The following is a 14,006-nucleotide window of genomic DNA, read 5'->3' on the forward strand; positions in this document are numbered from 1 at the left end:
AGTAGAACTTTTACATACAGCTGTATACAGTATGTGTAAGAAAACAGAAAGTATAGTCAGATTTAAAACATATAACAACATGTATAGTAAAAATCCTATATTATAGTACAAACTGAATATTTCCTATTCCATCGATTAGATCAGGAATGACTTTGTATGTGTGGTCATATTTCTTCACAGCTAACACATATGGCAGCAGGAAATGCATTTATAGTTCAGTGCTTAATATTTCAAGGATTTTTGTGTTGTAATTCATAAATCTAAAACTTGCTTCTAAAGCAGGGGTGTCAAACTCAATTTCATTCAGGGCCACATCAGCATTGTGGTTGCCTTCGGGGGGGCTGGGTGGGTGTGGCTAGGATGGGTGTGCCTACTGGGTGGGCACGACTAGGATGGGCGTGACCTACTGGGTGGGCGTGGCCAGCTCAACATCACTTGCTTCAGGGGTTCCTGTGTAGGACTGGGGCAGGTCTGAGAGTCTCCGGCAGAGGAGGATGGGACTGGGGCGAGTTCCGGGACATGGTCCCTCTCACCCTCCCTCCCTTTCATCCTCTGTTCTTTCCTCCCTCCCTCCCACCCTCCATTCCTTCCTCCCTCTGTTCCTTCCTTCTTCCCTTCCTTCCTCTGTTCCTTCCTTCTTCCCTCCCACTCTCCATTCCTTCCTCCCTGTTCCTTCCTTCCTCCCTCCCTTTTTCCCTCCCTCCCTCCCTTCCTTTGCCTTCTCATCTCTTTCCTTCCCCCGCACTCAGGAAGGGGTGATGGGAGGGGGAGGGATTGCCAGCACTAGCATGCTGCTGCTGGCCACTCCTATACTATGTGTGTGGGTGGGGGCGGTCTTGTTGAAAGGGATGCCTCGTGGGTGCAAGGATGGAGGTGCTGGTGTGGGGGGGGGTTGGGGGGGGTGCTGATCTACAACCTGGTTGCGTCCATCAAAGCCAGAACACACTCAGCCTAAGATCCACTGGAACCAGCAAGGAGCTGCCCCGCCACCTCTGTCCTGCCCCCCCGGGTGTGCACACAGGAGACAGCCAGTGCCAGCATCCTGGCTGAAGTCAGCCTGCAGGGCAAGACCACCAGCAGGGATGCCAGACTCTAGTTGTGTGTACACCCAGGGGGTGGGATGGGGCTGCCCTATGGATTTAAGGCTGAGTTTATTCTGGCTTTGATGGATGCAATCAAGTTGTAGATCAGTGCCAACCCCCCCCCCAGCACCTCCACCCTCACAGCCACAAGGCATCGCTTTCACTGGCACAGACCCCCCCTCCCCACACAGGATAGCAAGACCGGCAGCAACATAGCAGCGCTGGCAATCTCTCCCCCTCCCATCACCCCTTCCCGAGCATTGAGGAAGGAAAGATGAGAAGGAGAGAAGGAAGGAAGAAAGCGTAGCAGAGAGGGGAATTGGGGGGGGGGGAATCGGCGCTTGCTGGGAGGCTTTGCCAGAGCTCTGGGTATTCAGCAGAGTGGTCAGGAGCTCCAGAGGCCTCCGCGGTGGCTGGGGGAGGGGCTCTTGGGGAGGGATTTTTAAAGGGGAAGAGGAGATTGACTGGGGGAAGAGATTTTAGTTTCTCTTTTCCGGAGAGACAAGCCAGAAGGAGGGAGAGCGAGGTAGGATGTTTATTCTCTGGAGAGAGAATAAAAAACCTTTTTGCCTTCCTACCTTGTTCTCCCTCCTTCTGGCTTGTCTCTCCGGAAAAGAGAAACTAAACTCTTCTTCCCCCAGTCAATCTTCTCTTCTCCTTTAAAAATCCCTCCCCAAGAACCCCGCCCCACCCCCAGCTTCCATGGAGGCCTCTGGAGCTCCCGACCTCTCTGCCGAAACATCAGAGCTCTGGCAAAGCCTCCCAGCCAGCGCCGATACCTCCCCCAATTCCCCTCTCCACTACACTTCCTTCCTTCTCATCTCTTTCCTTCCTCCACACTCAGGAAGGGTGATGGGAGGGGGAGAGATTGCCAGCGCTGCCATGTTGCTGCCAGTCTTGTTATCCCGCATGGGGGGGTGGGTCTGTCCCAGTGAAAGGAAAGCCTCATGGCTGCAAGGAAGTGCTGGTGGGGGTGGGGGTTGGCGCTGATCTACAACCTGGTTGCGTCCATCAAAGCCAGAACGCGCTCAGCCTAAGATCCACTGGAATCAGCAAGGAGCTGCTTTGCCACCTCTGCCCCGCCCCCCAAGTGTGCACACAGCAGATGGCCAGCACTGGCATCCTGGGTGAAGTCAGCATGTGTGACAAGACAGCCAGCAGGGACACTGGACTCTGCGAGTGCACGCAGGGGGCGGGGCAAGGCTGCCCCGTGGATTTAACACTGAGCGCATTCTGGCTTTGATGGATGCAACCAGGTTGTAGATCAGCGCCCGGTTGGCCTGGGCCGGGCCGAGGTGCAGTGGATGAGTCCTTCGCTCTTTTCAGAACAGGTCCCCGGGCCAGATGGAACCACATGTCGGGCCGCATCCGGCCCGTGGGCCTTGTGTTTGACAAGTCTTTTCTAAAGGTTTTTCCATTTTTCATCTGGATCAACAATAATGGATTCAGTCAGTTTACAGTGGCCAGTGCCAACAAGACGTTTAAAGAAATCAACCAGAGTTAAAGTTATAGAAATACCCAAAGCGGTCAATTTATGTAGTCAACTGACTCTAGGGAATTAGATTTACCCCACCCCAACAGATGCAATTATGTATAAAATTAATCTAACCACTTAGTCAGCTGTGTGATGTGAAAGTCATAGCTCAGTCAATTACCTGTTTTGCCCATTTTGTTTTCCCCACCTTACCCCCAAAAATGAGCTGGAGAGAAAGAAAAACAACAAAAAATCCTCTCTAATCCAAAAGCTCACTGTGAAAACCTGGCAAGATATAACATGCTTGCTACTGATTAAACCACACTGCTTCTTTGCAAGCCTGGTCAAGGGGAGATGTCTGGTGAGTTAGTAAGACCTCACCTGTCTTCATCTGACTCAAAGGCTCACAGGAGGCCAGATACGTCTTCCAGAAAATGGGCAGTAATTTGTATTTCCCAGATTGTTATATTTGACCTATATAGTTAATGTGATTGTGTGCTGCCAAGACCAGGGAGAGGTTCGCTCTTCAAAAGGAAATCACCTCAGGGTAGAATGAAAAAAACAATAATGACAAGACAAAAACGAAAAGAAAATAATTCTGTGAGCATCCTTTCCAGATTCCCTTTTAATGATCTTGACGATAGAATCTGCTTTACATCAGTCTAGGTTTTGAGGTTGCAGCGAGACTTTACTCAGACGTCTGGTTGAACTTGTTGGGCAAGAAGCAAAATATGAAATACTGTAATGAGAATGAAACTGGGCAGCTTTGGATCTGAGCTTCTTTCATAATCCAACAAGCCTGAAGAAGAGAGGAATCTTTCCTTCTCTTCTTTCTATGAAGGATTCAACTTCTCCACCTCTGCTTATCCTCTCCAAACTCAATCTTATCAAACCAAAGACATATATATTGCAGGAGGACAGCACCCCCTCCATAAAGAAATGTATTGGGATATTAAAAAGGCAGAATATGATATTTCCCCAAAGGATTTTAAAGGCAGAAAAGCAGGCCCAGTTTTTCTTAATAGCCCCAGACAGAGGCCAGGTCTGTAGAAATGCAGATTTGATAATATCATTCAGAAGGACTCAGGCCCCATTCATGAGCAAATACCAGGCAAAAGCCCATTCAAGACAAAATATTTTGAAATCTCTTGTAGCAAAACTGATAGCTAATAATAGCAGAGTGATAGAACCAGCAACCCCTCACCCAAGAAATCCAACACAGGTAGTAAGACATCAGCCACAGCCCCAAAGAAGCAAGGCATGGCCTTTAGGACCTAATATGATTAACCCACCACCATCAAAATAACAAAAGGACATGCTCAAAAGCTCTGGTTCATGCCACATGAACAGGAAGAACAACTCCAAACACAAAAGCCCAAGAAGGTATAAAAACCTACCATTCCCAGCAACATGTGGTCAGCTTTCCCAGAGCCACGCTCCTATTTGGCTCTGCTCTTCAATAAACTACAACCTTCTTTCTAAAGCAGTCTCCATTTTGTTTATTCCCAGTTCGGACTGGACCCTGATGAAGATTTTTCTTTCCACAATATTGTGGGAACTTGTCTTTTAATGGGGCTATCTTGCTGCCTGAAATCCATGGTGAAGCACATGGATTGACAGAGGATTAATCAGGGGTAGCCCTAGGGCCAGGGCCAGAGGACAAAAGTACCCAGATGATGGCTACAATTACCTAATTAAAGGCCTGCTCCTCTTTTTTTAAAAAAAATTGTTTTATAATTTTGACTCATCCCTGTCTCTTCTCCTGTCAGCAATTCCATGAAAAGAAGAAACTTAGCAGCTACAATTCTCAGCTCTTCTGCAGATACAGTATTGTGCTTCCTGGAAATATCAGAGGCTCATTTTGAATAGGAACACGTGATAAGAGTTTCTCTACAGCAATGGTCAAACTTGGAAATGGCCATGCAAGGGTAGCTAATGGGCTTCCTCCCAGATATTTTTCACTAGTCTGTTATTTTCAGATCTTCCTCACGACTCCAACCTTACTATGTCTTTTTCTTCACTTGTTTGATATGATGAGCTTTGGTCAAAGTGTTACACTAGGACAGGGGTTGGCAACCTGAAACAGTGAAAGAGCCACTCGGAACCGGTTCCGTCACACACACAAAAAAGTGGGAGCCGCAAAATGTGCATGTGCATGCGTGCATGCATGCACATGCGCAAAACAAGCACCAGCTCTGCCCCCATTTCTTTCAAACACGAAGGCAGCAACTCTCCAAACAGGGCACCAGAGGTTTGGAGAGTTGCTGCCTTCGTCCGCATTTCTTTCATAAGCGGACAAAGGCAGCAGCTCTCCAAATGGGGCCATGGAGGTTTGGAGAGCTGCACAGCTCTCCAAACCTCTGTGGCCCCGTTTGGAGAGATGCTGCCTTCGCGTTTTGGAGACCTGTGCAGCTCTCTAAACCTCCGGCACCCCGTTTGGAGAGCTGCTGCCTTCATCCGCATTTAAAAGAAATGCGGAAGGGAGCAGCTCTCCACACGGGGCGGTGGAGGTTTGGAGACCTGCGCAGCTCTCCAAACCTCCACCGCCCTGTTTGGAGAGCTGCTGCCTTCGTTCGCATTTCTTTTGGCCCCGAAAGGCCTCAGCTCTCCAAACCTCCGCCGCCCCATTCTCTGAATGGGACTTTTTTGCAGAATGGCAGAGGACTGGGAGCCGCATGAGACGGCTTAAAAAGCCGCATGCGACTCTGGAGCCGCGGGTTGCCGACCCGTGCACTAGGAGATAATCCTAACCTTTCTATTGCAAAACAATGCGCTTTTCCTGCAATTTCTATTTCCCCATCTACAGCTCTAAATGTTCAGGTTTTCCTTTTCTCAAACATGATTACCAAGTATGCTCAAATCCCATTAGGTTTACTTGTCACCCAGTCCTCATTCATCTGTACTTCTTAAATCTTTCACATATTTACAACCCTCTTTTTCCCTAGTAGCTGCAATTTGCACATGAAAGGGAACAACAGGCTTCCTGCTTTGTTTTGTGAATATTTGATTTAGGGAGATGCTCTGACTTTTTTTCATAATCAGCCAGGAAGATAGAATCTTTTTAAAAGTCAGTTTATTAGTAATGATGACAAACAATTCTTTTCATGTGCCAGACAGCTCCGAAAAATATTTTTCCTGATTCATTGACATTCTTGAAGCAGGTTGCACTCTACTAGTTTACACCTTATTATATTTCTCTTGGGACTCCTTAACAGCAGTTAAATGACTGTTGATTACAGATTGTTAACAACTGCAATGATACAAAGTATTTATAGGTAACACAATAACCTTTGAAGTATTTAACAGTGCTATATGTACAAGACAATGGATAGACAATGGCTAAAATGATGGTGATATGTACAAGAAAGGGGGGAAATGCAATGAAGTTGCTTGAGCTGTGCCTTTCTCTTTCTCTTTTGTGTTAGCATTAAGAAAAAAGAACATTTGTTACCTTAAAGACATAATTTATGAATTCTAGCTATTGAACTGTGAATCTTGCATGTAATGGTATGTGGGAATGACTTTCTGGCAAGAGAGGAAGAAATACTCCCTAGGAATGATCAGAAAAAGTGAGAGGAGCCTATAACTGCTCAATGGGCACAAAAAGAAACTTCAAAATGATTCACCCTTACTGATGGTGGGAGATCTGTCTTTTCAGATTTACAAAATCTATTAATATTCAAGGTTTTGGTAATGGTTTTCAAGGCCCTACATGGCATGGGTCCGGAGTACCTCAGGGATCACCTGCTGCCGGCGTTAACTTCCCTCCGCCCTGTGCGTTCCCACAGAGAGGGCCTCCTCAGGGTACCACCGGTCAGAGAATGTCGGCTGGTGGCCCCCAGGGGGAGGTCCTTCTCTGTGGGCGCCCCGGCTTTATGGAATCAGCTGCCGGTTGAGCTCCGGATGGCACCTGACCTTCGCTCCTTCCGACGCGGTCTGAAGACCTATCTATTTGAACAAGCCGGCCTGGCCTGATGGGGGATGTGTTGGGGTTTTTATTGTGGATTTTTATATTACTATCTATTGTTTTAGTTCGGGCTCCTATTTATTTATTTTTAATTTTTGTACTCTGTATTTTTATATGTGCCCTGTTCACCGCCCTGAGTCCTTCGGGAGAAGGGCGGTATACAAATATAATAAAATAAAATAAATAAATAAATAATATGACCTTACAATAAAGCAGAATTAGCTCGTGTGGTTGTGCTTCCTGTTACTATTTATTTGGACTTTGAATTGGCTTTTAATACATTTATTCACCCAAAGTAAACTGAGACCATTTTTATCACTTTGCATTTTCATTTCTCAAACTCAGATCTAGTCTCTCAACAATTAGTAATTGCCCTGGCTGCAAGTCTCTTTCCAGCTGGCTTTCTCTAATAACACCTCAACTGCGACCCATTGCCTTCCTTATCTCACTTGTTTATCACTCTTGCTGACTGACTAGATCTGCAAAGTAGAGGAAAGGTCATGAGGTGTTGAAGATCTCAACTGCAGGAAGGGAACCTGGAGGTAGAGAATTCCCACCAGTGTGCAAGTAACTCAGCCACCCCTGCCTTCAAACCTCAAACTGCTGTACTATTTCAAATTATTAAACAAAAATTTTATAGATTAGGATTTGGGGCACTGAGCTTTAGGAAAATCCACTCAGTCCATGGAGACACACAGGTGTGGGAACTCAAGTGCACAATGCCATTATGAGTATTATGCTAAAAACTCAGTCATTTGAACTGGGAAAGTATAAAGTTCTGTAAAGTTCTCAAGACCTTTTGTCATCACCAAGCCCAGGAAACGATCTTTTACATGCATAGGTGATGAAGGATGAAAGATGAACTCTAATCATACAAACTGTTGAAAATCTGCTCCAAAAACTTGGAAGAAGAGCCATCCTTATGGACATCAAAATCCCCAGAAATGCAGAATGGTGTATTGTATACACTTATCCAGGAACAAAATTCCTCCTGGAACACAGATGTCTTCTTGAGGACTAGTTGTCATGAGCTACCATAAAGTGCCATTACAAAAGTTTGTGACTTGAGAACTGCAGAGAAACCAAAGCAGCTCATTGTATATATCCTTTCCCAGTAACAGCGATCACTCTGCTCCTTCTGTTATTACATGGAATGTGATGACATAACAAGGCAGGAACAGTAAAAGTCATTACAGCAAGCTCATTTGCATAAAGACAAGTCTCTGCAGTTGGTGTTAAGGAGATGTTACCATCCAGTAAGAAGTCAGTTTAATAAATCATGGTGGTAGTGGTGGGAAATAATCTCAAATTCTGTAAGACACATTGCAGAGTACACATTATTTAACATCATTGAACAATAATTGCATTCTCAAAACAAGGTGATTCAGAAAAGTGAGGAATCTGTTGCGTGATTCATCTTGAAGTAGATTCTTCTACAGTACTAGAACAAACTAGAATTATGCTATTCCTTTGACACTCCCCGCTTTTTTGTAGCATTACACAATCAACCAAGTATGTTGACATAGCTTGCCAACCCTTAATATGGTATCAAAAAATAGCACAGCTTTTCAGAGAAGAAAGTATCATAGAATATCTCTGGCTAATATTTGAATGCAATTTAGCTTTCAAAGCACTCATTAATCAATGTATGTATTTATCTATTTTGCACAGTTGTTGTCAACTATCTATCTATCTATCTATCTATCTATCTATCTATCTATCTATCTATCTATGATCTACCACTCTACCTACTTCTTACCTACCTATCTTTTAACTACTTCCAAAAATGTTGCCTTTAAATAAGCTGAAGCTTGTGATTGTATATACAGACTTATTTATTCATTTAAATTTAGAGGCCTCCTGAGTCCAGATTACTCTGTGTAGTTTACAGTTTAAAAAGCAGAAACCTCCCTCCAATAAAACAAGGAAAAGGAAGTATGCATATTCAGAAAAAAATGTACAACAGAACATAAAGGCAACGAGTTCACCTTCTACCTACTCCAAAGCATGAGAAAACAGATTTTCAGAATGTCATCAGGGTGGAAGCCATACAGACCTCTGGAAGATGGTGTTCCAGATGGCAGGCACTGCAACAAAAAAGGCATGCTTCCCAGATCCCAATAAATGACATTGTTTAATCAATGAGATCTGGAGGGCACCCATTGTACCCAATGTTAGTGTAGTTGCAGAAAGTACTGAACACAGACAATGCCTCAAATAACCAGGCCTATACCATGGTATAGGCAATAACCAGCACTTGGAAGCAAAATAGCAACCAATATAGTATATGCAGCAGTAGTGACCCATGGGCATAACACAGCATGCCCACCATTGCCAAAATTGCTGTATTAGGGATCACCTGCAGTCTCCAGAGGCTGCATACATACAACACATTTGTGAGATGCCTAGAGCAAGAATAATTTTCTGGATGGTCTCCTGATCTAGAGACAAGTGCAGCTGGTTCACCAGATGATGGTGTGAATCCAGGACACCATTCAAAAGGAGAGAAGCTAACCCAATCCAAGACTAAAGAGATATCTATAGCCAATATATATTTTTAGGGAGAGGAAGTGGGAATTGTCAAAGACCTCACATGTAGAAGGTCCTGATTAGCATCAGCAATACTAAATTGCATTATTTTGAAGTATCACAATGTTTTGTTCAAGAAGGACTCATTGTTTAGGAAAAATGTAATGCAGGGACAAGGAATAATTTTAGTACTTTGAGTTTGGCTTGTCCTTTGTTTAATGGTTGGGCTGGGCCATTGAATCCCATTTTTAATGCCCTCAAGTTGAACTGTGAATGTTATCTTTATAAGGCAGAGTAAATACATTTTCTGAGGAGTTTTATCACTTCACTCTCACCCCCCTGCCTGTTACCATACCAACTAACAAATATGGCTCTAACCAATGGATAATTGGATAAATACAGTCCAATCTAACTTTTCTCTCATCTTCTATATCTGTTTGTATTCTATACTATACATGCCTTTTTCCCATTTCAATCAAAGAATCTAAAATGCATACAAGCTATTTATCTGGTCTATAGATCAAATATAAAATCCTGTGAAGAAGCTCATTTTGTCCTACAGTTTATTCTCAGATAAAGAACCAGAATCTACATATAGTACATAAACACATTTTTGGCTTCTGCATTACTTCCCCATTCCCTTCATGCCCCCATTGTTCCAAATTTATGGAGGAGAACATCTGAGGTTTGTAAAGTAGTAACTCCACTCTACTGATAAACATCTAGATGGTGGGAAACTGCCAGCTTGGCTGAAAGAAGGGGTCAAGCAAGAACCCTGCTTAGAATTGTTGCGAAGCTGCAAGCAACTTAAGTTTCACTTCCCTCAAGATCCATGAAGCCTTATCTGGTCATCCCCATGGGAAGGTAAGCAGTCTGGGAAGATTCTTGTAACTTAGGTAGAAGACAATAAAGTAATTTACTTTAGCTAATTACAAATGGCTCCAGTTGCTTGCACCTGACAAGATGGGCATAATTAACACAATCCAATGTATTAATACAAAAGTTGGAAGAAAAGTTATGAAAGCAGCAAGCTGAATCCATAGAAAGTTTAAAAGAAGCAACACACTCACTATATGCTGAGCAATTTCTTGTTTTAGAGACACCATTATGAAAAACACATCAATGAAGCAGAGATACATGTTCTCAAAGTTTTTCCAATTATCTGCTATGTGCATTTCAAGCTTAAAACAGCAGGTGCATGCAGCTTAATTTTTACCTCATACATTTAAAATCATAAATCTTATAGCACACTTTTAAACAACAGCTGACTAAAATTCTATGCCATACATTTCTTTTAAACTGGCACATTGCAGGTAGGGGCACAAATAGGTGAAAATATAGCAGGCAAAGCCCATAAATATATCTATGTTCTGAACCTACTTTGGTTTCTTTAAAAAAGGCAAAAGTATTTTTAGTCATGCTTAATAAAATATCTGATCTTTCTTTGAAATATAACAATCAAAATATCTAGGTCAACCAACTATACAAACAGACTTGTTATTTACTTTGGGGCTTATTTCATCAGTGCCTTTTATAGCATTGACAATTGTTAAAATACAAGCTAGCAGATGATCTTATCTGAGATGTTTTAATTACTTGTTACATTTATTTAAATACTAGCTGATAGGCAACGCATCTCCAGGTGATGTACAGAATACATTTAAATAATAAAAGAGAACATAATATAATTGCATAAAGTATACAAGATAACAGTAGTATTTCAGCAGTCAACGTAAATGAAAATTAAGCACAGAAGAGTAAATTCTCTTGAGTTCAGTCTCAGTTGCTATCAGTGCTTTTTTTGTAAAAGAAAAAGGTGCCGGAACTCACACATGTCATACAATCCGCCTTGCCTAACCTACAAGGTTCCATCCAAAAAAGGTGCCGTAACTCCATTCTGAGCGTTCTATGACCAAAAAAGCCCTGGTTGCTATACCCTTAGAATTTCTCTGAAATATGTTTGAGAGGTGCTTTCAACAGTTCAGATTAGGTATTCTAACTATCTTCTTAATGTTTTACTTAATGTCTTAATATCTTCAAATTTCATATCCAGGCACTCTGCAGGTAATGTATGTATTAACCAAAGTATTCTAAATAACAGGTGCCATTTCAATATTTTGGGAGAAAGGCTGTACGTCAGTAGAATATACACTTTGCCCACAGATTCCAAGTTTGGTCATGAAGAATCCTTCTTTGAGGCAAATATAAGGAAAGCCTACCGTACTTGTAATCCTGAATTTGATGACCTAATAATCTAGATTATTACAACTTTTTTCTATATACAGTACATCCTTATTTTATGATTAGAATGCCATAACATGGAAATAAAAAAATCATATTGTTCTTCTAATAATGGAACAAACATTAACAAATGTATAGAGTTCAAGCTAGTTACTTTATTTTGTTTTGCCTTTTATACAGAAATCTCCCCAGACTGAGAAAAAATAATTGAGACTCCATGGAACTTGGCCTGGGGATTGGTCCTAGCCCTTTTGTGGTTGCCCAGTGACTTCAGACTAACTCCATGCTTAAGTCCTCCTCCCCAACAAATTGGGTGTTTCCCAACAATCCTTCTTTTTCTTGATGTCTTGGCAGTCTTTTATGCCATCAACCATATCCTTCTGGACTAGTTTTGTGAATTGGAGGTGGGCAGCACTGTTTGTGCTGGTTCTCCTCCTTCCTTTGGCGTTGGTGTTAGGTCCTGTCTTCAGCCTCTGCACTGTGAGATTCCTTAGGAATTTAGTACTGAAACAGCTGGGGGTCTTCATACATTGTCATGAGGTGAGGCATCATCAAATAAGAGCCTTGGTGGAGCAGTGGGCTAATGCCTCAAGTAACACCAGCTGCCTGCAATTAGTGCAGGTTCGCATCCCACCAGGCTCAAGGTTGACTCAGCCTTCCATCCTTCCGAGGTAGATAAAATGAGGACCCAGATTGTTGGGGGCAATGACTTTGAAATAATGCCACTTGGGGGGGGGGGCGAAAGCCCTAATAAGCAGGCATATACATAGAATGAAGGCTATTGCTAAGCACATTGATTTGTGCTTTAAATTGTAAGCCGCCCTGAGTCTTCGGAGAAGAGCGGGATATAAATGGGATTTTTAAAAAAATGCTGATATCCAGATTTGTAATTCTTATCCTTGGCAAATTAAGCAGTTCTGTTGGGGTCCTGTCCTGGTGTCTCAGGGCTGTAGGGCTCTGAATAGGGAACAACTAGCTTTGACTCAACCCTAACAAGATGGAGCAGCTTTTGTTCTAGATGGGGTGGAATCTTGAACATGTGGAAGCTGCAGTTGGCATAGAACTTGGCACCATGGGCAATTATGTGCACTCCTCAATCAGCACACATTATACATTTTTTCTGCAATCCACACCGGCTGACAATATGCTTCCAGGTTCCAAGATACTCGTTGTGACCTATAAAGCTCCATGTGGCATGATTCTAAGTTCAGTGATTGTCTCTCCCCATCAGGACCAGCGGCTGTGTGTGTGTGTGTGTAATGTTGTGGATGCCATCTATGAAAGTGTTGTGATTCCTTGCCAACCAGGGAATCTGACAGCTGAGTCTGAGGAATCAGATGAAGAGGGGCCTGAAAGTGACATTAGTCAGAGGAAGGCTCTGAGGAGCTCCAAGATTTACAGTCAGATAAGGACCCTGGCCACTCAAGTCATGCTCAGGCTGAGACACAGCTGTGCTAGGAGCCTGAGTTGGACAGTGATGAAGAACAGTTGGGACAAATCCAGGATGCACAAAAGCACAGGCAAGAGAAGCAAGTAGGACAGAGAAATGCAATGGGGCCGCTCTGAAAGCAAAGGAGAAGGCATTAGGAAGCCACGCCTTGGCTGAATTATAAAAGGGAAGGTGTGGGAGATGCTGGTTGCCAAAGGCAACCATTCGTATTGAGGATGGAGTTTCTGTGGACTGTGTTTGTCTGCCTTGGACATGTGACTCAGATCTGTGAGAATAAAGGGGGTTGGTTTTTTCTTGTGGTTCCTGCCTGTTTCTTGGAAGAGGGGTTTCTCCTTGTGAGCATAACAAGGACTCACATAGCCTGGGACAGAACAGAAACTGTCATCTGGCGGGACCTAGGAAGAGACCCTTTACTGCCATGGACCTTAGCTTAGCCCCAACCCTCCCAACTTTTAGGAAGATTGTAAAGACATGGCTCTGCTGCTGTGTCTAGGGTCTGGCTATGGTGAAGAGCTTTTGCAATGACTAAGTCATGTAAGGTGAATTCTGCCACTGCTTATAATTCTGTTTTTTTAAATGGCACTTAGTTTTTATATGTTTTTTAGTTTTTAATTAGTTTTTATTGGATTCCTTTTACCTGTTGTGAGTAGCACAGGGTCACTTGGGTAAAATGGGCAGACGTGTAAGTTAAGAAATAATAATTCATTTTTGAATATAAATGCCATACTGCATGCAAAAACTTTGAAAGGATTCAATTTCAAAATCCTTGTACAATCAAATTATCTCAATCTGAAAACACAGTGCAACTAAAACTGCCAGTAAAAATAAGCTATGCAAAGATTCCTTTATTGTTGTTAATAAAGGAGTTCACAGAATAACAAATATTGATAAAATCTTGGGTGAAGTAACATCAGTTACAGTGCCTACTGGTATTACTTTTCAAATGAAAGTCACAGTAATAAAGGGATCAGCAATCATCCACTATCAAAGTGTCATAAAATAATAGCCAAACTTCCAATTTTCAAATAACAAAAACAATGCAATTGTAGAACAACACCGAATTTCCCAAACAAGGTCTTGCCAATAGTTCCATATTTACCACTAAATTTGAAATATTGTGATATTTTAAGCTATATGGGGATATGGCATATTTATTTATTCAACTATTTAACAAATACGGTAGAGTCTGAGCAGAATATTATTTTGCACAATAAATTTGAAAACCATTAGCCTCAACACAAAATAAACTTGTTAAAGTCAACG

The sequence above is a fragment of the Vipera ursinii genome, assembly GCF_947247035.1.
Source record: "Vipera ursinii genome assembly, chromosome: 3".
Taxonomy (NCBI): Eukaryota; Metazoa; Chordata; class Lepidosauria; order Squamata; family Viperidae; genus Vipera; species Vipera ursinii.